Raw genomic sequence first — 24744 nt, 5'->3', positions numbered from 1 at the left:
CAAATGTTTCTTCCTTTTTAACTTCTATGTCTTTATTTTTGTACCTTTCTGTGTTCGCTATTACCTCTAAGATGATGTTGAATAGAAGTGCTGAAAGCTGTCTGCCTTATTTTGTTCCCAATCTTAAGATAAATCATTTTTTTTTTTCACCATTAAGTTTGATGTTGGCTATGTTTTAGTGTTTTTTTTTTTTTTTTTTTTAAATAGATGCCCTTCATTAGATTGAGGAAGTTCTCTTCTCTTCCTAGGTAACTAGAATTTTTTTTTTTTTTTTTAACCATAAATGAGTTGTTGAATGTTGAAAGATGCTTTTCTGCATTTATTGAAATGGTCTTATTATTTTTCTGTATTATTATTTCAACATGGCAAATAATATTACTTTTTTTGAATGTTAAACCACTTTTGAACTCCTGGTATAAACCCCACTTTGTATGAAGTCTGTGTACATACACACTTATATTAGGTTTGTTTTGCTAGTATTTGGTAAATAATTTTTCATGAGAATCTTTTCTCTGTCTTTTACATCTCTCATGATATGTTTATGTAATATTGGTTTTTTACATCTCTTGTGATATGTTTATGTAGTATTAGTATCAGAGTAATAGAGACCTCATAAAATCAGTTGGAAAATGTTTCTTTGGCCTCTGTATTTTGAAGGGTTGGTATAGGATTGTTATTTCTTTCTAAAATACGTAATAGAATTTACCTGTGAAACCAAGAGTTTTCTTTGTGGGAATGTTTTGAAGTGTAAGTCAATTTCCTTTGTAGATATTGAAATATTTAGATTTTCTATTTCTTTTTTGTGTCAATTTTGGTAATGTGTTTAAGGAATTTGTCTGTTTCATCAAGATATGAATTTATTTGGCTGAAGTCAAAGTTTCCCTATTCTTTCAAGCTCTGTAGGTCATTGCTTTTACTCTGGATATTGGTAAGTTGTACATTTCCTTTTTCTTGATAAGCTTTGCTAGAATTTTGTCAATTTTATTGAACTTTTTTTTTTTTTTTTAAGTTTCCTAGGGTAGAAACTTAGATCACTAATTTGGGGCCTTTTTCCTCCTCTAATATAAGTTTTTAAAATTATAACTATTCCTTCATGCGTTTTATATCCTTTCATAAACTTTAATATATTTTAAAAGACATCAGTCAAAATTTTTTTCAAAATTATTTTTCTGTTCCCATCTTTGACCTATGGACAGTGTAATTTTGAGTTAACTTCCAAATATGTAGGTCTTTTCTAGATGCTGCTGCTAAGTCACTTCAGTCGTGTCCGACTCTGTGTGACCCCAGAGACGGCAGCCCACCAGGCCCCCCCGCCCCTGGGATTCTCCAGGCAAGAACACTGGAGTGGATTGCCATTTCCTTCTCCAATGCAGGAAAGTGAAAGTGAAGTTGCTCAGTCGTTTCCGACTCTTAGCGACCCCATGGACTGCAGCTCACCAGGCTCTGGTGTCCATGGATTTTCCAGGCAAGAGTGCTGGAGTGGGGTGCCATTGCCTTCTAGATGCTGAGTTATGTATTTTTACCAATAAATGTCAGCCTTCTGAAATCTACTGAGATTGTCTTATGGACCAGCACGGGATCAATCTCTGACCATCCCGTGTGTACTTAAATGTGTATTTGCTGTTTGGTGGTGTAGTGGGCCACAAAAACTGTGAAAATTAATATGGTTGCTTATGTTAATAAGGATTGCAAAAATCTTCACTTTTTCTAAGTTATTCTATATATCAGTGACAGAAATATGTGTTAAAATCTCCAGCTATGAATTTGTCTATATCTCCCTTAGTTCTGTAGCTTTTTTCCCCTACATATTTTGAAATTCTGATATTAAGCAGATGTTTAATTTCTGATTTAGTGATTTTTCTTTTATCATGAATAGTCCATCTTTGTCTCTAGTAATACTTTTTGTCTTTAAGTCATTTTGAATGATGAACACAGCAACTCTAGCTTTTCAAGCTTAATGTTTCCATGGTATATATTTTTCCATATGAAACTTTCAACATATTGGTATCTCTGTAGTTAAAGAGCATCTCTGCCTTTTGTTAGGTTGCTAACTCCATTTAAATAGAATATAATTACTATATGGCTGCATTTAAGCATGCCATTTTGTTATATGTTGGCCATTTGTCTCTTGAATTCCTTTGTTTCTCTCAATCTCCTATCTTCTGTTTTAAACAATTAGGTTTTATTTATTTTTTCTAATTTTATTTTATTTTTAAAATTTACATAATTGTATTAGTTTTGCCAAACATCAAAATGAATTAGGTTTTAAAACGCATGTTTGTTTCTGGGCCTTTTGGCTGAGATCAAGTGTAGTTTTTAAGTGTGCATTGCAATTCTTCTTTCTGTATTTATTTACATTATTTTTTATTTGTTGCTGTCTGAATTAGAGTATACATCTTTCATTTACCACAATTTATACTTTTTAGTGAATTGCTTCAGGTAAAATATATAGTAGACTTGCAACAGTATATTTTCATTCACAAAAGGTATAGTGAGTTCCAGACAAAAGGAACAGTATGTGCAGAGGCATGAGAACAATGGAGAACGCCCTGTGATTGGGGAATTAAAATATGTAGTCCAGAATGGTTTGAGCAAAACCGGAAGAGAAATGGAGGGGAAAAGAGGCTGAGAGGTAATTAGAGGAATGATTTACAAGGGGCTTGTAAACTGTGATAAGCTGTTTGCACTTTATCCTGAGGGCAGTGGCAAGCCATTAAAGTGGTTTATGCTAAGGAGTGATATGAGCAGATTTACATTTGGGGAAGATTAATCTGACCGCCATGAAAAATAGACTTGCAGGAGGAGAAACCTTGAAGCTGGAAACTCAGGAGGCTGTTGCATTATTCAAACCAGAACAAAGCAGGTTCACAGGAGTAGTCTTCAGTAAGTGGACAGGTTCAAGAGGTGTTTTGAGGCCGAATAGAAATGTTTTCTTTATGAATTGACTGTGAGGGGTGGAGGAGAAGAGGCAAAGATGAGTTCTAGCCTTCTGACAACTGGATGGGACCTGGTGTCATTCACTGAGATGGCAAGTTTAGCAGTAACAAGATGAGGAATTCAAGTTTCTCAAATGTGTCTGTCACTGGGTCAAGATATGTGGGCCGAAGGATTTTCCACTCTTTGAAAGTAAAATTTTTCAGATACTTTTGGGGGCATTTCTTTGGTAGGGCTGGGAAAATGTACATTTTATTACAGATTTTATGTTCAGGATAGAAGTTTTATTTCACACTTTGTACTTTTCATTTTGATTTATGATAAAGAATGAGCCATATAAATTCCACTGCTGAGTGTAGTTTTGTCTGCTAGAGTTGCATGATCTATGTATCATCACCAGTTAGATAAGGAGATAACTGGCATCCTATTTTTGGTTTATTTCAGTAATGATTTGGGAAAATGTTATTTCATTGTTTGGATCCCTTAATCAGGCTCTGTGTCCAACATGGAAATGACAATATCTTATTTAACCATGGCTGCAACTCAACCAGAAAGGAGTTCAACGAAGGTACATAGCGTTGAGTATCATTTTCCTTAAAAATTTGTTCTTTTGGTTCCAAAGTGAAGGACCATCACAAAGAAGGATGGATAAGTGCTCAGCAAGCAGGCAGCAGATAAGCTCCTTTCACTTGTGGGCAGCTCCTCCCTTCTACTTCTGTCTTTCAGCTAAGCAGAAGTAGATAATATGAGGCCGTATCTCATCGCAGCTCTTTGATGTATATAGTTTGGAAGCTGTGCAGGAAGGTTGTGCTTTATTATTCTTATCACAATACTTCTTAGGTTTAGTCTAGAAGGACAAACTGCTGACTCCACTTAGCTTCCACTGTCAGCGGAAGTCTTACAATCAAAGCTTGCGCTCAATGTCTGACTGTGACCATGGTCTGATAAGATGAACTTCATTTCATTAAGAGTAGAGCAGGAGACTAAAATCCGCAGGAAGCCAGCTAGGGCCTTTCCATTAATTCTGATCAAAGGCTGATTTGATTTTTGGCTCAATGATAAGTGCCTTTTTAAACCTAGTGTACGAAGTTGGGATATTTTCTTGCTTATATTTTTTGTGTGCTGAGTATATTTTGCAACTCATTGTATTAAAGCACGAAACAAACAAAACCAAAGGACTTCACAATGGAAAAACAGAAACGATATTTGAGTGCAATATGTAACTCTGAGTTTGACGCCTGTTAGCTGTGGGATGTGGGTAAGCTGATACAATATCTATGATTCTCAGTATTTCATATGCTAATTTGCGGTCATAAAGCAGGATAAATGTGATGATTAAAGGTGGTGTGTGTAAGGTGACTGCCATAATTATTTTAATGGGAGAATGGTTTGTTGAAACAGTATCTGTCAGAACATAAAGCGTTGCCAAGGAGACATGGATTTCCTCTGAAGACAGATTTGGAAGATACTGAACAAGGAAATCCTCTAAAGGATGATACAGTTATAAAGAGAAAAAAAGGAGTTTCCAATAGCTATCATTTTAAAGAACATAAAGGAGAAGAGAAAGAGATGATGATGGCTGTGTGTTGTTTAAAAAGAAAACCTAGAAGAGAGACAGCTACTTTGACAGATGCTAAGGTGATGAGAAACTTCTTATCCTGAGAATTCTATGATTAATTTAGTTTCCTGACTGGCATCTGAACAAGGGCACACAGCAATAAATGGATGGCACCGAAAGCTCTTTAAACCTTCACACAAACAAACTATAGCTTTACTGGAAATAAATAAATGAACCTATTTCCCAAGTGGAGAGGGGTGGGTGAAGAGGGAGGGAGGTGGGGGAAGAAAGGAATGTAAAGGATTTAATAATAATAAAAAAAGTGTCCAAAATATACGAGATAACTTCCTGGTGTCTAAAACCATAAATTCATAAATACTGGTCTGTGTCCAAATCAGATACTGAAGAGTTGTGACAGTTGTATAAAACACTTGAAAACCAAGAGAAATCAATTTTAGCGTAAGTTGTGAAAGTCACCAGGGTTACCTAAGTTCTTTGAAGGACCTGAGTGAACTTGAGATTGAACCCCAAAGTCCCCAACCTGGTGGGGAACACTGGACTTGAACTGTTTTTCTGCAAAATGAAAATTATCCTTCTGTGTGATTTCTAGTTACCCTCCAAAGTATTTTTACCTTTTTTCTCTCAACGTATTTTTGATAGGGAGGAAATGGAAACTTTCAACATCAAGACTCTTCTTTTAATATTCAAGGAGGAAGTGGAAACGGCCAACATGAAAGCCAAGTTTGGAGGATATCTGATGTGTCTTATATTTTCTAAACAAAATGGGGTGATAAATTACAAATGGGGTGATAAAATTGCTCAGTGGTTTATGCAGGTAGGTGAACAGTTATCTACCATTGTAGATATTAATCATATGCAGACGATCAATTCTGTAAATAGCTAAAAGTAAAACTTTGATCTTGAGTCATTTGAATGGAGACTGTTGGCTGCTTGCAGTTACCACTTGATTTAAAGTCTCTCTCTATATATGAAAATTAGCTGTTAATATGAGTTCATGCAATGAAATTTATGGGAAATCATACAGTTAGTAAACTGGACAAGCAGGACTCATGGATGTAGTTGCATAGTACCTTAAATTACCCCCCCCCCCCCCCCCCGTTTTCCCTTTATAATTAATTCAGGAGAGGTATGAAGGCAAAAGGAGAAGGGGACGACAGAGGACAAGATGGTTGGATGGCATCACTGACTTTATGGACATGAGTTTGAGTGAACTCTGGGAGTTGGTGATGGACAGGGAGGCCTGGCATGGTGCGGTCCATGGGGTTGCAAAGAGTCAGACACGACTGAGTGACTGAACTGACTGCCTGAGGGCCCATGAGCCTCCCAGATGACATGATAGTAAAGGACTAATATAACATCCATACTGGCTTTCTCATGCCTGTTGCCCTCATTGGCATGGGGAAAATTCATTTGTAAAAATGATGGGTAAAAACCCATCAATGTAGAGAAACCGCAGTACAGCAGCAGCTTCCTTTCCTGTATCACAGAGAGACAATCAAGCCTAACAATTATCCTCTAGATTTCTTAGGAAGAAGTCAGACCAAAGTTGTGGTGTGCCCTTAGCTACAGTGGAAGACTGAAGGATTCCAGCAGAGCCTGTTGAAGCACTTACCTCCTGACCTGTGAAGAAAGGGTAAGCACCCTTCTTGCTTGCGAGTTATTTGCCTAACAGTGCAGGTGGCGTGAGTGGTAAAGAACCCACCTGCCAATGCAGGAGACTTAAGAGGCATGGGTTCTCTCCCTGGGGTGGGAAGATCCCCTGGAGGAGGGCATGGCAACCCACTCCAGTATTCTGGCCTGGAGAATCCCATAGAGGAGCCTAGCAGATTATGGTCCAGAGGGCCGCAGAGAGTCAGACACAACTGGAGCAATTTACCATGTATGTACAGTTATGGAGTCAGTATTTCTGTGCACTTTTTACTTCAAAGTCAGAGTTCTCAACCTTTACCCTGTACTTCTTCCATCCTTTCTCACACATTTTCACTGTATACAATTCATCTCAAAGAAATAGCAACTGTAAGTATTTTTGTTACAAAAAAATTTAATAGTAACACTTCCTTTTAACAACAGAGAAAACCACAAAATTCCCTCATCTTCCCTCTGGGCTATGCTTTGGTATCGTTTTTCATGGTTCTGAAACAGCTTTCCACTGGACTGTATCTACTTCAAAACATGAGTTCATTTTGTATTCAAGTGACTAGTAAACAATTAGCAAAGCTTGTCCTAAGTCATCAATTAATAGTTTCTGTTTAATCTTTCCTGCAACCAGAGAGCCCTCTGTTCTTGTATTTATTTTGATCTCTTTGAAATGCAAATCATTTGCTCTTCTGCTGTAGTTCTGAGTCTCCTTTTGGCCTACATAGAAATACTTGGACATAAAGAAGATGCCTGTTCTACTTAAACCTTTGAGAGATGAAAATGGTTTTTGTGTAGCTTTGAGATGTATCTCTTTGAAATTGATATTATTAAATGTAGGGTAGTTGGCTCAAGATGCCTGATGGTCTCAGAAATATATTATGAAGTGCTTCAAATCTATACGGCAGTATAAGTTAATGGCTAAGAACCTAGGAATGCAATAATAAAAATGTGTTTATACCTTAGCCCTTTCTTAGTCTCAGTTTTCTTACCTCTAAAATGGGAATAATTGTAACTAAACGGGCTTCCCTGGTAACCTAGTAGGTTATCGTAACAGTAAAAAGTGAGAGTGTATACGAAGTCGGCACTCCATACACGTTAACTAATATTATTGTTATTATTCAGAGAAAGAGAAACATTATTAAGTGATATCTCCTAGACATGTAAACTCTCACCTGAAGAGAGTACTTACAAACATTTCCCCAGTGAAGAGTTGCCTTCAGGGACATGCAATCTGAAAGCACTGGATTAGTTTATTAAGGTAGACATTCATGTCTGTTAAGTATCTCATATTACAAATGAGCAAACTGAGGTGACCACAATCTTGGGCAAAAATTCCTATTAATAAGTTACTTCAACCCCTCTGACAATAGAGTTAGGAAGAGCTATAAAATAAATGCCTCCCTATGGAATGAAAAAACGGTTGGCTGCCTTTCTGTGGTAATTATCCCTCAGGATCCACCTAGGCCAATCCCTATGAAATATGTGACCACAGGGGCCCATTTCTTATTATTAAGAAATTTTACTTGGGAAAATAACACAATTCTTCTCTATTTGATCTTAAGATTTAAGGATCTGAAGGGGAAACTACTTATCTATTGTTCCATGAAAAACTGGACTCTTTGAAGTGTGGGTATTCCTGGATGAAGGGACTCCCTCTGGAGATTACCTGGTTTTAATTAGTTGGTGCTGCAGTCACCAAGACCTTTTTGAAAGCTCCTCAGACAAGATAGCTGTCTCAAATCCCATATGGAACACTCTGGAAATGAACAAATATAAATTTCTTCTAGCTGTTCTAACACAGTAGTTTAAACCAGTAGTTTATTAGTTCTGGTTCAAGAAAACACTAAGGGACTTGTACCGTTTAAGTCCTTGCCATGCTCCATTTTCAGATGGAGAAAGACCAAGAGGATTCTGGGTAAGAGGTTTTCATGAACCAAACCTGACAATAGCACTCATCATTTTTGCTGTCATTTCACTCACGAGAATTCAGTCATGTGGGTACACCTATGCATGGGAGTCTGGGAAAGGAAGTTTAGCTATGTGCCTGTGAGGAAGAGGAAGCAGGCTTGGTAAGTAGCTAGCTATTCTCTGCCAATATATAGAGATATAGATATTAAGTAGCAATTTAGTATGCATGGCAGAGAATGCGATGGCACCCCACTCCAGTATTCTTGCCTGGAAAATCCCATGGACGGAGGAGCCTGGTGGGCTGCAGTCCATGGGGTCCCTAAGAGTCGGACAGGACTGAGCGACTTCACTTTCACTTTTCACTTTCATGCATTGGAGAAGGAAATGGCAACCCACTCCAGTGCTCTTGCCTGGAGAATCCCAGGGATGGGGAGCCTGGTGGCTGCCGTCTATGGGGTCGCACAGAGTCGGACATGACTGAAGTGACTTAGCAGTAGCAGTAGTATGCATGGATATATTTTAAGCTTCTATTGTTTATTTATAAGTTAATTCTTGAAAGGCTGTAGGCATCTGGAAAATTATGTTTAAAATATCATTGCAGTTTTACATTCAGTGATTTTGCTTGTATTTCTCCAAATGTAAAAAAAAAAAATATCTTGCCACATTATGGTTCAAATCTGGTGCTTATTGATATAACTATCATTGCCAGATAGAGAATTGCACCTAAAATTTCCATTTATGTGCCTATTCTGTTAAGAACATTAAGTCATATTACTAATAATGACTTAATATATCTAGGTAAAACTCAGTCATTTTTTGATTCCTGGGTGATAGGAATTTTATCATTTTTTTTAGTGACTTTGTAGATGAGAAAATGAAAGCAAATGATTTTATTTTCAAGCCATATGGCAAAAAAGCTAACTAAGAATGCATAATTTTTATATCCCAAGACAATAGATTTGCCTCTAATTTTAGTAGACACTTGGGGATTTTCCTTTATTTTAGCAATTAACTGATGACTGATGCGAAGAACTGACTCATTTGAAAAGACCCTGATGCTGGGAAAGATTGAAAGCAGGAGGAGAAGGGGATGACAGAGGATGAGATGGTTGGATGGCATCACTGACTCGATGGACATGGGTTTGAGTAAGCTCTGTGAGATGGTGAAGGACAGGGAAGCCTGGCATGCTGCAGTCTATGGGGTCACAAAGAATCGGACGTGACTGAGCGACTGAACTAAAACTGATGACTGCCAAATGATTTCTTGAATTTTCTCCAGAAAAGAGTGGAAGACTATCAAAAAAGAAAGTATATTCATTTCAGCTCAGTAAACATATCACACGTACCTTCTATGTTCAAGGCAGAGAGCTATGGATGTAGAGTTGAGTAAATGTGATTCTTGTTCTCAGTTAATAGTCTAGTAGGGAAACTGTCCAGTAAACAAATTAATGATTCAATTTTCTCAAATTGGAATCAAATTACAATATAACATCAAAGATGCATTTTACTGTATTATTTAATATGCTGGAATATTGCATAAAACAATGTCTAGTCATGGAGAAGTAATTACATTATCTGTGATTCATCTCCTTAAATTGACTATTATATAGGAATTAAAATCATGGTTATGGGAGATATTTAATAACTTGGAAAATGTTTACATGCAGAAATGTTAAGTGAAAAAAGTGGGATATAAATTTATACCTATAGTGTGAATATAATAAAGGGGAAATATCCTTATGCATCAAACAAAAGATTGTAAAGAAATACAACAAAGTGTTAGAATAAATATCCAGCAACACTATCAATTGTTTTTGTTTAAAAAATGTTTTCAACACGCATTACGTTACTTTTGAAAAGATAGAACATAAAAATATAATGAAAGCACTTTAAAATGCAATCACAGTAAGCCTCTGCTGCCATGACTAACTGATACACAGACATGAACTAATGCACCTTTCATTCATAATGCACTTAATGAGCCCACATTACGGAGTAGAAGGTAGGTACCAGTTCTGGTTACTATTTCTATTTCCCTGTCAATATTCTACTGCCCTATGACTACCTAATGATTTCCTACCATGTATTATTTTTGTACATGTTGTGTCTTCCCTACTGGACTCTTGGCTTATTGACTTGACATCCAAGTGTGTTAATGGAATAGCAGCTTCAGCCATGGTGCCTCCAGACCACAAGCATAGGGTCAGTGGGAAAGCAAGGATTCAAGTCATGGATGCCAGAAAGGGAATGACACATAAGCCTCAGCCTATGTGGTCTGTGCGGTAGCTCTGTTCATATATGAACGTGCTTATTCTTGTCCTGAAGGAAAGTCAGTGCAGTGTGCTTATGCCCAGCAGTGTCTTGTACAAAGCATGGCAACCTTTAATACTGGGTACTAGGAACAGGAACACGATGTTTCTAGATACCAGGCCTTGGTTACCATGGCGTGATTCGTGTTGAGCCAGTGTGGTAGGTGCACTGATTATTTCAATCACCTCATTTTTAAAACTTAAATACCCTAAAGGTAAGAATTCACTGTACAATTTTAGATGGAAAACCAGAATGGAAAACAGTAAATGGAAATTAATTTTAAAAATATAAACAATGGAAACAGAATAATATCACATTCTAGTTATAATTTCTTGTCTTCCCAGGCTATGTGCCAGAGACCTGATCTCCATGTGGATAATGGTCAGCGATAGACAGGTGTTAAAACCAAGTCTTCTTCCGTATAATTAGAGGATTGACAGTACACTTAAAAGAGAGTAGCTTCATCTTCATTAATTCAGGGTTACTAAACATTTTGTACCTCCTAAAATGAGGCGATCACATTGGAATGCATCCCATACTTTGGGAAATACATGAAAGGCTTAGGCAACGAGCTTTTCACTTCTGATATTTTCAGTTGTCAGAATTCTAGAGGAGCAATGACACAGAAGGATAACTTCATAATGCCAGATACCTGACAAGTGCTGGAAGAGGGACTTGCACCCAGGCTTCTGTCTATACTCCCAACAGCCTCTAACACCCTCTCCTCTCCACGCAGTACTGGGCATCTCTTTTCATTTTGCTGCCAATAGAGTATTCATGAATAATCTGTCGTTCAATTGAGTTATTTCCAACGAGGGAATACAGAAATCACATCTCAATTTCCATTGAAATATATAAATACGGCTGAAAACTGTCATTTATATATACATATGTGTGTTTTAGATTGGGTTGGTTAACTATGTATCTCCTTGGAGACTATACATACACGTTGTTTATATATACACACCACATATACAATGTATGTGAGTGTCTGTCTATGTATGGATATTTAGATACACATACTAGGAAGGCTTACATATATTTGCTAGTTTATATTTTAGTAAAAATCTCTAGGGAATCACATATTATGTTTACCTTTATGCGATATACATGCTGCATTTGGATAAACTGTCTCAAAAGAAAACCAATAAATGGCTCAGAAAATGAGATTTTTATGACTAAGAATGAAGGTGAAAAAGTACGAAAGAGCTTGGAGTATAAAACGGCATATATAAGGAAATAATTCTAGCAATTTAAATTTGTTTCATGGAAAACAATGTCATTTGAGGTTTTAATTCATCCAATTCAGGGGTATAATTCATAGGGTATATTTATGTGAACCTCTGGTTGAGTATTTAAAACCAGGTGAAATCTTAATTGATTCTCAGATAATATTACTGTGATTTAAGCTAGACCAGTTAGTACCTAATAATGTGTGGTCAGGCTTCAGCAATACATGAACCGTGAACTTCCAGTTGTTCAAGCTGGTTTTAGAAAAGGCAGAGGAACCAGAGACCAAATTGCCAACATCCGCTGGATCATCGAAAAAGCAAGGGCGTTCCAGAAAAACATCCATTTCTGCTTTATTGACTATGCCAAAGCCTTTGACTGTGTGGATTACAATAAACTGTGGAAAATTCTGAAAGAGATGGGAATACCAGACCACCTGACCTGCCTCTTGAGAAATCTGTATGCAGGTCAGGAAGCAACAGGTAGAACTGGGCACGGAACAACAGACTGGTTCCAAATAGGAAAAGGAGTACGTCAAGGCTGTCTATTGTCACCCTGCTTATTTAACTTATATGCAGAGTGCATCATGAGAAATGCTGGGCTGGAAGAAGCACAAGCTGGAATCAAGATTGCCAGGAGAAATATCAATAACCTCAAATATGCAGATGACACCACCCTTATGGCAAAAAGTGAAGAGGAACTAAAGTGCCTCTTGATGAAAGTGAAAATGGAGAGTGAAACAGTTGGCTTAAAACTCATTCAGAAAACGAAGATCATGGCATCCGGTCCCATCACTTTATGGGAAATAGATGGGGAAACAGTGGTAACAGTGTCAGACTTTATTTTTTTGGGCTCCAAAATCACTGCAGATGGTGACTGCAGCCATGAAATTAAAAGACGCTTACTCCTTGGAAGGAAAGGTATGACCAACCTAGATAGCATATTGAAAAGCAGAGACATTACTTTGCCGACAAAGGTCCATCTAGTCAAGGCTATGGTTTTTCCAGTGGTCATGTATGGATGGAGAAGGCAATGGCACCCCACTCCAGTACTCTTGCCTGGAAAATCCCATGGATGGAGGAGCCTGGTAGGCTGCAGTCCATGGGGTTGCTAAGAGTTGGACACGACTGAGCGACTTCACTTTCACTTTTCATTTTCATGCATTGGAGAAGGAAATGGCAACCCACTCCAGTATTCTTGCCTGGAGAATCCCAGGGATGGGGGAGCCTGGTGGGCTGCCATCTATGGGGTCGCACAGAGTCAGACACGACTGAAGCGACCTAGCAGCAGTAGCATGTATGGATGTGAGAGTTGGACTGTGAAGAAGGCTGAGTGCCGAAGAATTGATGCTTTTGAACTGTGGTGTTGGAGAAGACTCTTGAGAGTCTCTTGGATTGCAAGGAGATCCAACCAGTCCATTCTGAAGGAGATCAGCCCTGGGATTTCTTTGGAAGGAATGATGCTAAAGCTCAAACTCCAGTACTTTGGCCACCTCATGCCAAGAGCTGACTCATTGGAAAAGACTCTGATGCTGGGAGGGATTGGGGGCAGGAGGAGAAGGGGACGCCAGAGGATGAGATGGCTGGATGGCATCACTGACTCAATGGATGTGAGTCTGAGTGAACTCTGGGAGTTGGTGATGGACAGGGATGCCTGGCGTGCTGCGATTCATGGGGTCGCAAAGAGTTGGACACGACTGAGCAACTGAACTGAGAGAGAAGGCAATCTTAACAATTTCTGGTACAAATTATTTATAGGCCTTAAGTATATCCCCATATTATATTTCAAAATGATGACAGAGTATTACATGCTTACTTTATATGCATTATATTATTTAGTCCTCAAAATAATCTCTGAGATAGGAACTGTACTTGTTATGATTTTCTGTAGATAAGGAAACTGAGTCTCTAGGTCAAATTTAATGCCAGGGTCATTCAGCCAAGAAGTAGTACAAGTGGTATTTAAACAGAGGTGTCTGTGGCTCTAAAGCCCTTGTTATTCTGGTAAAAGCAGCCTTGGGTGGTAGGTGGTATTATGCCTATTCTCTTAGAATATACAGTTGAGCCTTAGGGAGAGCAGAGCTGCCAGGTCAAGGTCATTGTTGTAACAAGTGGCAGGGCAAGGATTCTAACCCAGCTCTGTCATCGACTCCAAAGCCAGCTGAGCTTCCTCCGCCCATCTCTGTGAAAACATAGGTCTGCCACAGCAGAGAAACAAACAGCTTCTCTCAACATATGTTATGAGTTACATAAGCAGCATTTGTTATATAGTTGGTTTTAGCTTCACTAAGGCCTCATAATGTTTTATTAATATTGCATGTTCTCACCAGAGCAAAACTCAAGGTAGGAGGGAAATCCACCTGTGTCTACTCTGGTGATCTAGGTTTTACATTATACAGGTAGAATGACCACAGAGGACGCCACCCAAACTGGGACTGTCCTGTGAAGGGATGGGGGCACTATGCATATAATATCCTAGGCAACAGGAGAAAAACCTGAGCTGTCCCAGTCAAAGATGGCCACTGCCCTGGGAGCATGTAGATTTCCCTCCTGATGGTCCTGCACATGTTTCTCTTGGTTCAGGGGTTCTAACTAGTCTTCTGGATGCTTATCTCAAAACTGAGTTCTTTCAATACAAATATGAAGAACACACACATTCTTTGATGTTGATGAATCTAGTTTTAGAAAAAAGTCAAAGATCAAGTAAGTAGTCTGGGGATTAGAACTGAGCAAATTTTAATATTTGAGGGCTGGGATATCTTAACGGCCAGAGGACCAGAACAGTAAGAAGTTACTCTAAGTGAACAACATTGGTTGTTGTGTTCTGCTTGTGCTATGGGAAGAGTGATGCTTATGAATTCTATTAAATCCCAAGGAAATTTTGCTTTTGACTCTCAATTCTTGTCCTGAAGTTCAGTGTGAGAAATTCTGTGCAGTGGACTGTCCCACTTTCTGCTGCTGCTGCTAAGTCGCTTTAGTCCTGACCGACTCTGTGCGACCCCATAGACGGCAGCCCACCAGGCTCCCCCGTCCCTGGGATCCTCCAGGCAAGAACACTGGAGTGGGTTGCCATTTCCTTCTCCAATGCAGGAAAGTGAAAAGTGAAAGTGAAGTCGCTCAGTCATGTCCGACTCTTAGCGACCCCGTGGACTGCAGCCCACGAGGCCCTCCGTCCATGGGATTTTCCAGGCAAGAGTACTGGAACTGGGTGCCATTGCCTTCTCCGTCCTACTTTCTACCAACAGTCTTATAATGGGAAGCTGAGTTCAAAGACTTGGAATGGCCAACCAGTTATCAAGAAATCAGGCATGATGATATGCCAGGAAATAGACACATCATGAAAACAGATAACATGGAAAGGGAACAGGAAGGTTTGGACAATCTTATCTGACTCCTTAACCATAGCATGTAAACTCAAGAATTGTCAGTTTCATAATGTCAAGGATAATACCTCTATCTACCAACTATTTATTGAGATTTTTAAGTGAATTAAGTACATGGAGTAGTTGACAGACAGGAAGCCCCATAGCAAATCTTGGTTCTTTCCTCTTTTTACTTAAAATAGCAAAGGAACACCCCAAGTTCTGTAACAAGACTTTGCATTTTTCATAATCATCTAAAAAGTTCAGAATTTTTCTTTTCTTTTCCTTTCCTCCCTCCGTTTTCCTTCCTTCTTTCTTATTCCATTTTCCTCCTTCTCTCCCTTACCTCCTTCCCCTCTTATTCAAACAAAGACTTAAGATGACCAAAATATTATAAAATGTAACCTCCTGCATACACAAAACAATTTGATGGAATTAGAAACTTCTAAAAATTAATCATTATCAAAATTAACTGTTTAATTAATCATAAGTTTGTTTATAAGACCTTCAGGGATGGATTTCAATGACCACCTCTCTCATAAGGCTAACACTTAAAGAATATACAAACTGAGGCGTGAATTTTTCCATGCGGAAAACAAAATTCTCTGTACCAGATACATGAATATTAACTTCAGGTAAAATGCTCTTCAAATTTCGTTTGATTCCTTAAAAACAAAAATGTTGGAATATGTACATATGTTGTAAGTCCTTTACTATCCTTAGATGGAAACTTCTGTGTTAGTGTTCATGTTTATTTTTATTCCTTTCTTTGACCCTCTCCCTGTGGGCCTTCAATAATGGTCCTGAAATGGAACCAAAGTCACAGAAGAATTTATAAAAGGGGAATGAAGGTATGTAGGTAATAGAGTTGAGGAATCAAACTCCTTTGTCTTGCTTTAGGAGATGGTGAGGGCATCTGAGGATTTATTGTATGAATATAATTTTCCAGTACTTTTTAGCATCAGCAGCTGGGTTCCGGTAATTGAACTCTGATTACTGCATAAAGAAGTGAAAAATAGATGTTAATTAGATAAAATTGTCAGAAGAGAATAGCAACATTTAGAAAACCTGGGACATGAGAAAGACAGGCTTTCTTCAAGTTTATTTAATGAAGAAAAGTTTAATCCTCTTTTCTCTGTCTTCCCAGAAGCCCTCCTAAGAGTCCTCTAACCACCTCTGTCTGTCCTGAACATGTCAGTGCTCCACGGTACAGAGTCTGGTATAATGCTGACCTGTCCAATGAGAGAACCCTTGGGAGGCCACAGGCTTTCCAGCTGGTGCTAGTGGTGAAGAACCCGCCTGCCAGTACAGCAGATGCAAGAGACTCTGGTTTGATCCCTGGGTAGAGAAGACCCCCTGGAGGAGATGGCAACCCACCCCAGAATTCTTGCCAGGAGAATCCCATGGACAGAGGAGCCTGGCAGGCTTTTGTCCATAGAGTTGCAAAGAGTCAGACATGACTGAAGCAACTTTAGCATGCTCCCATGCATCACCACCACCAATCCACAATCTCTTCACCAGTGAGGTCAATTTACAGGCTTTATTATCTGTCATGCAAGTAGAAATTTGGGGGTATTCTAGATGAAAGAGTTGAGTTTGCACTTTCTGGACCAGTGAGAAGGAAGGTCCTGGGCTGCATGGTGCAATGCCGGAGAGAAGATGCTTTGAGCTGCAGTCCTCTATGACATTCCTCTGGGTCCCTTTCCAGTCTTCCTAGGATTGAGGTCAAATCTTTTATTTCTCTGCATTCTTTTATTAGGAGTCATCACAGTTCTTTAGATAAAGCTTTTGGGTGGGTGTTGAGTGCGGGGCCCTGTGCAGTTTGTAGACGGAGAGGAATATATGGAAACATAGGGCAGAGTCAGCTTGCTATTAAGTCACCAAAGGCCTGCAGGTACTGTTTACTGGGACAATGGGAAAGCCCTTGACCAACCTGCAGCACAATCCGCACAAGGCCAGTGACTGTTCCTTGCCACATAGTATTGCATGCTTTTATTTGGGATTATCAGAGCACTAAAAGTTCCCAGAGGAACAGCATTGTTCTTCCTGTTTACGGAATGTCATTTTTGACCAATAGTTGGGTTTCACAAACAAGAAGTAGGTAATTAAAACAGCATGTCATGCCTTTGATTTACTCATAAGTTGAAAGTGCAGCCATCAGTAAGGTGAGGGAAGAGAGCTAATTTCTTGCTTAGCACTCTAGGGGAGAAAAGGGTTAATAGGACAAATACATGAATACTGTTCCTCAACTTAAGTGGGGCATTCCAAGGCTATTTAATGCTAGAAAATCTCGAAATGCTACTTGATTTTTGGAAACATTTGCTATAGGAGTCAAAGATAGGAGATTTAGAAACAGTGTGATAACCTATCAAATGTGCCCGAGATATTCTCCACATGCTTCATTTTGTTGCCAGAGAAGTTATTGAATATCTAGACTTCTGATTTGCATTCTAGGACTATAAGAGTAAGGACCTGGGGTCATTTTTTCTTCATCATGTGTTTAGCTTTGGAGACTCTGACTACAGAAATAATTATTTAGATACTTAATAGCAAAGGGATGAGAGAGAAATCCTGTGTGTCTAATCCACATTTTTGGTTACTGGCAAGAATTCAGTGATTAAAGCTAAGAAGTCAGTACTGTGATTAACTTTCTACTTAATGTGCCAGTCTTAGTAATGTTCTATTTAATAAAATATCTTTCTTTTTAGCAGTGCCTGCCTGCCTGCTCAGTCTCTGTAGTTGTGCCCGTTAAGGACAATGTGTGTGTTTGGTTTGGGATACCTGACCTACAGAAACAGTGCTGTGTTGGTAAATGTTTAACAACCAGTTTTCTCCTGTTTTCCAGTGATTGCTGATTTCTATGATGCAAATACTCCCACTAAATCCCATACCTCCTTGACATAATATCAGCACATTTATATCAGCATATTGTCTCTTGCAAAGCTGGTACAATTTGCATCCGACATAGTAGTAACCAAATCCTACTGCTTTGAATTAAATAATTTCATATACACTAATAGGGCAGTATTTTATATATAGAATATAATTTTGTATATAAACTGTGTGTGATCAAATGTGGCAACAAATTCCTTGTATTAAAAAAAAATTGTTACTGATTGGAGGGCGAAGGGACAAGATGGAGTAGAACTTGAGCTCATCTCCTCTCACAAAATCACCAAAATCATAACTGCTGAACAACTATTGACAAGACTGGAACCTACCAAAAAAGATATTCTACATCCAAAGAAGAAGCCACATTGAGACAGCGGGAGGGGTGTTTTAGCGAGATAATCAAATTCTTTCTCCACTGGATGGGTGACCCACAAACTGGAAAATAACTATATCATAGAGGTTCTCCCACAGGAGTGAGAGTTCTGAGTCCCACTCCAGCTTCCCAGCTGGAGGGCTGGCATTAGGAGGAGCACCCTCTGGCTTTGAAGGCTAGTGGGGTTTGAGTGCAGACACTCTGGAGGACTGACAGAGACAGAAACTCCATTCTTGGAGGGCACACACAAGGTTTCTCCTGCACTGGGACTCAGGGCAAGGCCGTGACTCCTAGGAAACTGTGCCAGACTCCTGAGGAGGCGGAGGATGGCTGTGGCTCAAACCACAGGTAGGGACAAGGACATTGGTGGCAGAGCCCCAGGGAATATCCATCAACATGAACTCTCCCAGAGGTTGCCATTTTGGTGACCTGAAGTGAAAGTCACTCAGTCATGTCCAACTGTTTGCGACCCCATTGATTATACAGTCCATGGAATTCTCCAGGCCAGAATACTGGAGTCGGTAGCCTTTCCTGTCTCCAGCGGATCTTCCCAACCCAGGGATCGAATCCAGGTCTCCTGCATTGGAGACGGACTCTTTACCAGCTGAGCCACAAGGGAAGCCCAAGAATACTGGAGTGGGTAGCCTATGCCTTCTCCACCAGATCTTCCCAGCCCAGGAATTGAACTGGGGTCTTGTGCATTGCAGACAGATTCTTTACCAACTGAGCTATCATGGAAGCCCAGATCTCACCCAATAGCCTGCAGGCTCCAGTGTTGGAACACTTCAGTTAAAACGACCAACAGTGGGAACACAGCCCCACCTGTCAGCAAACAGGCTTCCTAAAGTCATCCTGAGTCCGCAGGGGCCTCTAAACACACCGCTTGACGTGACCCTGTTTACTAGTGGGGCTACACCCAGATTCACCCACTAGGGGGCAGACAACAGAAGAAAGAGGAACTACGACTCTGCAGCCTGCAGAAAGACCATAAACAGAGTAAGACAAAATGAGACAGGAGAGAAAATCTCCCAGATGAAGGAACAGGATAAAATCCCAGAACAACAACTAAGTGATGTGGAGATAGGCGATCTACCTGAAAAATAAATCAGAGCAATGACGATAAAGATGATCCAAGATTTTGGAAAAAGAATTGAGGCACAGACTGAGAAGGTATCAAAAAATGCTTAATGATAAGCTAAAAGATTTAAAGAACAAACAAAAGGAGATGAACACTACAATCCCTGAAATGAAAAAATATACTGGAAGGAATCAACATCAGAGTAAATGAGGCCAAAGAACGAATAAGTCACCTGGAAGACAGAATGGTGGAAATAACTGCTGTGGAACAAAATAAAGAAAAAAAAGAGTGAAAAAAAGGACAGTCTCAGAGACCTCTGGGAAAATATTAAACACAACAACATTTGCATTATAGGAGTCCCAGAAGTGGGGGGGCGGGGGAGAGGGCCTGAGAACATATTTGAATAGATAATCGTCAAAAACTTCCCTAACATGGGAAAGGAAACACTCTCAAGTCCAGGAAGTGCAAAAAGTCCAATACAGGATAAGCCCAAGTCCAGCATGCTGAGACACATATTAATCAAATGGACAAAAATTAAAGCCAAGGAGAAAAGACTACAACAACAAGGCAAAAGCAATAAATAAAGATAAAGGGAATCCCCATAAGGTTATCAGCTGATTTTTCAGCAGGAACTCTGCAAGCCAGAACGGAGTGGCATGATATATTTAAAGGGATGAAAGGGAAAAGCCTACAACGAAGAATACTCTACCCAGCAGGACTCGTTCAGACTCGAAAGAGAAATCAAAAACTTTATAGACAAGCAAAAACTAAGAAATTCAGCACCACCAGAACAGCTCTTCAACAAATGCTTCTCAAAGCAGAAAAGAAAAAGGCTTTGTAGTAGAGCCTGAAGTCAGGTAGGTTGATTCCTCCAGTTCCATTCTTCTTTCTCAAGATAGCTTTGGCTATTCGAGGTTTTTTGTATTTCCATACAAATTAAGCCAGAGAGAAAAACACCAATACAGTATACTAACACATATATATGGAATTTAGAAAGATGCTAACAATAACCCTGTGTATGAGACAGCAAAAGAGACACTGATGTATAGAACAGTCCTTTGAACTCTGTGGGAGAGGGTGAGGGTGGGAAGATTTGGGAGAATGGCATTGAAACATGTATAATATCATGTATGAAACGAGTTGCCAGTCCAGGTTCGATGCACGATACTGGATGCTTGGGGCTAGTGCACTGGGACGACCCAGAGGGATGGTATGGGGAGGGAGGAGGGAGGAGGGTTCAGGATGGGGAACACATGTATACCTGTGGCGGATTCATTTTGATATTTGGCAAAACTAATACAATTTGTAAAGTTTAAAAATAAAATAAAATTAAAAAAAAAAGAAAAAGGCATAACTAGGAACAAGAAACTTACAAGTACTCTCTGTAATTTTGCTCACTGATAAAGGCAAATATACAGTAAAGGTAGGATGTCATCTACACACAACTATGATATCAAAACCAGCAGTTGTGAGAAGAGAGTGCAAATGCAAGATACTGGGAACACATTTGAAAGTAAGAGACCAGCAACTTAAAACAATCATGTATAGAGAGAGAGTGCTATATCAAAACCTCATGGTAACTGCAAAGCAAAAATCTACAACAGATATACAGACAAGAAAGAAAAGCAGTTGAAACAATAGTAAAGATAGTCATCAAATCACAAAAGAAATTAAATGAAACAAAAGCACAACGATTTAAAACCTGTGGGATGCAGCAAAAGCAATCCTAAGAGGGACATTTATAGCAATACAGTGTTACCTCCAGAAGTAAGAATAATCTCAGGTGAACAACCTAGCCTACACCTAAAGCAACTAGAGAAAGCAGAACAACCAAACCCAAAACTAGGAGGAGGAAAGAAATCAAACAGAGCAGAAATAGAGACAAAGAAAAAATAGAAACGATCCATGAAAATGAAAGCTAGTCCTTTAAAAAGATAAAATTGATAAACCTTTAGCCAGACTCATTATGAAAAAAAGGGAAAGCACTCAAATCAAAAAAATTAGAAATGAAAAAGAAGTTACAACAGATACCACAGAAATACAAAGGATCACAAGAGACTACTATAAGCAACTCTACACCAATAAAATGGACACCCTGGAAGAAATGGACAAATGCTTAGAAAGGTACAATCTCCCATGACTGAGCCAGGAAGGAATAGAAAATATGAACAGACCAATCACAAAAATTTGCAATTGTGGTGGAAAACTTTCCAACAAACAAAAGTTTAGGGTCAGATGACTTTACAGGCAAATCCTATCAAGGATTTAGAAAAGAGTTAACACCTCTCCTCAAACTCTTTCAAAATATTGCAGAGGGAGAAACACTCCCAAACCTTTTGTATGAGGCCACCATCCCCTGATACCAAAACCAGACAAAGATACCAAAAATACAAAATTACAGGCCAGTTGATGAATATAGATGCAAAAATCCTTGACAATGAAATATTTAGTATTTTACTAAATACTAGCAAAGAGAATCTAACAATACATTAAAAGGATAATGCACCATGATCATGTGGGATTTATCCCAGGGATGCAGGAAGTTTTCAAAATCTTAAATCAATCAATGTGATACACCACATTAAACAACTGAAGAATAAAAACATATGATTATCTCAGATTCAGAAAAAGCTTTTGACAACATTTAACACCCATTTATGATAAAAACTCTGCAGAATGTGGGTACAGAGGGAACCTACAGCAATGTGAAAGTTGCTCAATTGTGTCTGACTCTTTGCGACCCCATGTACTGTACAGTCCATGGAACTCTCCAGGCCAGAACACTGGAGTGGGTAGCCTTTCCCTTCTCCAGGGGATCTTCCCAACCCAGGGATTGAACCCAGGTCTCCCGCATTGCAGGCAGATTCTTTACCAGCTGAGCCACAAGGGAAGCCCTACCTCAATGTAACAAAGACCATACATGACAAACCGATAGCTAACATTCTTCTCAATAGTGAAAATCAGCAAGTGTCTCATCTAAGATCACAAGACAAGGATATCCACTCATGCCACTTTTTATTAAAAATAGTTTTGGAAGTCCTAACCATGGAGATCAAAGAAGAGAAAGAAATGAATTCAGATTGGAAAAGAAGTACAAAACTGTCACTGTTTGTAGATGACATGATACTATACATAGAAAATCCCCAAAGTGCTACAAGAAAACTACTAGAGCTCATCAGTGAATTTGGTAAAGTTGCAGGACACAAAATTAATACACAGAAATCTCTTGCATTCCTATACACTAACATCAAAACATCAGCAAGAGAAATTAAAGGAACAATCCCATTTACCATTGCATCAAAAAGAATGAAATACCTAGGAACAAACCTATCTAAGGAGGCAAAAGACTTGTACTCTGAAAACTGTAAGATGCTGATCCACATTTATGTAAAATATGAGAAAATAAATGTATCTTTGTATATGAATAAAACAGTTCTGGAAGAATACAAAGATAACATTGGTTATTTCCAGGGAAGGGAGCTGGGGCAGGAGAGAGGATGTTTATTATCTCTACGCTTGTCCATTTTGAATTGTGAATGATAATAAAAGTTCAATTGTAAAATATGTACTATAAATATTATAAATTAAATATTATATGTTTGTATACATAATACAGATCTGTGGGTTTTATCCAAAGCACACTAAATCAGAATCTACAGTAGCGCCTGCTGAATCAGAGTCCTTGTGGTAGATTTCTAGACTATCTATGTAGTTGCCTTGGTAATCGTGATGGCACTCAGGCAAGCTCTGGGAGTTGGTGATGGACAGGGAAGCCTGGTGTGCTGCAGTCCATGGGCCTGCAAAGAGTCAGACACGAATGAGTGACTGAACTGAACTGAACTGAACTGAACTGAAGTGATGGCTTGAGCAGTGAGAGAGAACAAGGCAGGAAGGGGTTTTCCTTCCTGGCTCGCCACCTGCCTCGCTGTCCTTTGGTGACAGCAGATGAGGCTGGTACCTGAGTTTGAATGTCACGTGGAGATGTGCTTGACTTCCCCACCAAGGGCACTTTCCTCAACATCTCTGCCTCAAGCCTGCCTTCTGGGAAGGAAGGTGGACTTGTTCTCATAAGACATTCAGTTCTTCTCCAGTTTTGAGCCCAGTCCCTTCTTTTCAACAGAACTGTTATGTTACATCATGACTTAAACTCCCGCTTTTCTAGGTAGGCACATCCAGAGTTTATATTTGCATGGAATGATTTCTGAGGCCAAAATGACTTGAATTAAGAAAACTTCTGAATAATAAAATCATAGCGAGAATGTATATGCTAGGCACTGTGCTGGATGCTCTTTGGGTCATCTCATTCACTCCCCACAACTGTACGAGAGAGATACCACTGCCATCTGTTTAGCTGATGACATGATCCAATCTCAGAGCCCTTAGGAAATGGACTTGATGTCGCATGATCATAGCAGGTCTGGCTCTCGTCTCTGTTTTTACCCACTGCACTGTATAGCCCCCTCTTTCTAAAAGTCTATTCACATGTTTTATCTTCATTTTTTTTTTTTTTAAAGGATTTAAGTTGTAGGAAGAAGATTCATTAGGCTGGATGAAGGTGCGAATCTAAATGTTATACCCTCTCTACAGTTCCCAAGAGAGCAGAGGCTGGGCCAGGAGTCAGCCTAGCTGGAAAATTCTCTGTGTGACAGGAATACACTAAGAGCTGAACCATTCCCATGGTAATTCGAAGAACCTTCAGTATATTTTTTGATCTAAGTTTGGTTTCAAGCACATAAATCTCTGTGAAAAATCCCCTGAGAAGATCCCACTGAGGCAGCAACAAAGACTCCTGTTCCAATCGACTTTTTATGTAAATGGGAAAAAAAATGAATTGCAAGCACACACCTGAAAATTCATAAGAGACACTCTCACTCAGTAATTAATGCAACATTCGTGGAAATAGACTCTAGGCATTGTGCAAAAATTCAGACTTTGTCTGCATTCTTTTCTTTGCAATAAAGCAGACGCCCAGATGGGAGTACAGTGCTCACAGCCTCGTCATAGACACAAGGACGGGGAGGTGGCATTCACAGTCACTCCTAATGGTTAGTGAGAATTAAACCTCCCAGACAACCAGGGAAGCTTCCTTCTGGGAATATTCCTGCCCCTCTGGATGACTAATTCATTACTTCAGGAGATAAGGACTCGAAGGGCGCCCAACAGTTTTTTCTCTGCGGCTTCCTCTTATCTCCTCCAAAGAAAATTCCGTTTTGCTTTTGCACTTTCCCAGGTGTTACCATGACTCCCTGGCTATTAGTATAAATAAAAATAAACTATTCGGGAGCATCTATTACAAATGATAATATTCTAGGGAGAGCTCTCAACAACATATCCTCAGAAGACAAAGTTTATTAGAAATAAAAAGGCAGTGTGAATATGACGAACAGAAGCACTATCACTGTATACTTTTAAAAAATTTACTACTGTGTTAGTGAAATATT

At 39.2% G+C, this 24744-nt stretch overlaps 1 protein-coding gene and 1 long non-coding RNA gene across 12 annotated transcripts in view; one reads left to right on the top strand and one right to left on the bottom strand.

Moving 5' to 3' along the window:
* Positions 1 to 24744, bottom strand: part of LINGO2 (leucine rich repeat and Ig domain containing 2) — a 1453939-nt gene that overhangs the window by 7749 nt on the left and 1421446 nt on the right. The gene's annotated exons all lie outside the window — the stretch shown is intronic.
* Positions 4744 to 24516, top strand: LOC112447776 (uncharacterized). Its single transcript, XR_003035965.2, has 3 exons — positions 4744 to 5327; positions 6033 to 6146; positions 23818 to 24516. It is a non-coding gene; the product is annotated as an uncharacterized lncRNA (long non-coding RNA).

This window comes from Bos taurus, chromosome 8 (assembly GCF_002263795.3).
Source record: "Bos taurus isolate L1 Dominette 01449 registration number 42190680 breed Hereford chromosome 8, ARS-UCD2.0, whole genome shotgun sequence".
Taxonomy (NCBI): Eukaryota; Metazoa; Chordata; class Mammalia; order Artiodactyla; family Bovidae; genus Bos; species Bos taurus.
Note: the sequence above shows the minus strand (reverse complement) of the source record. Positions and strands in the feature narration are given on the sequence as shown.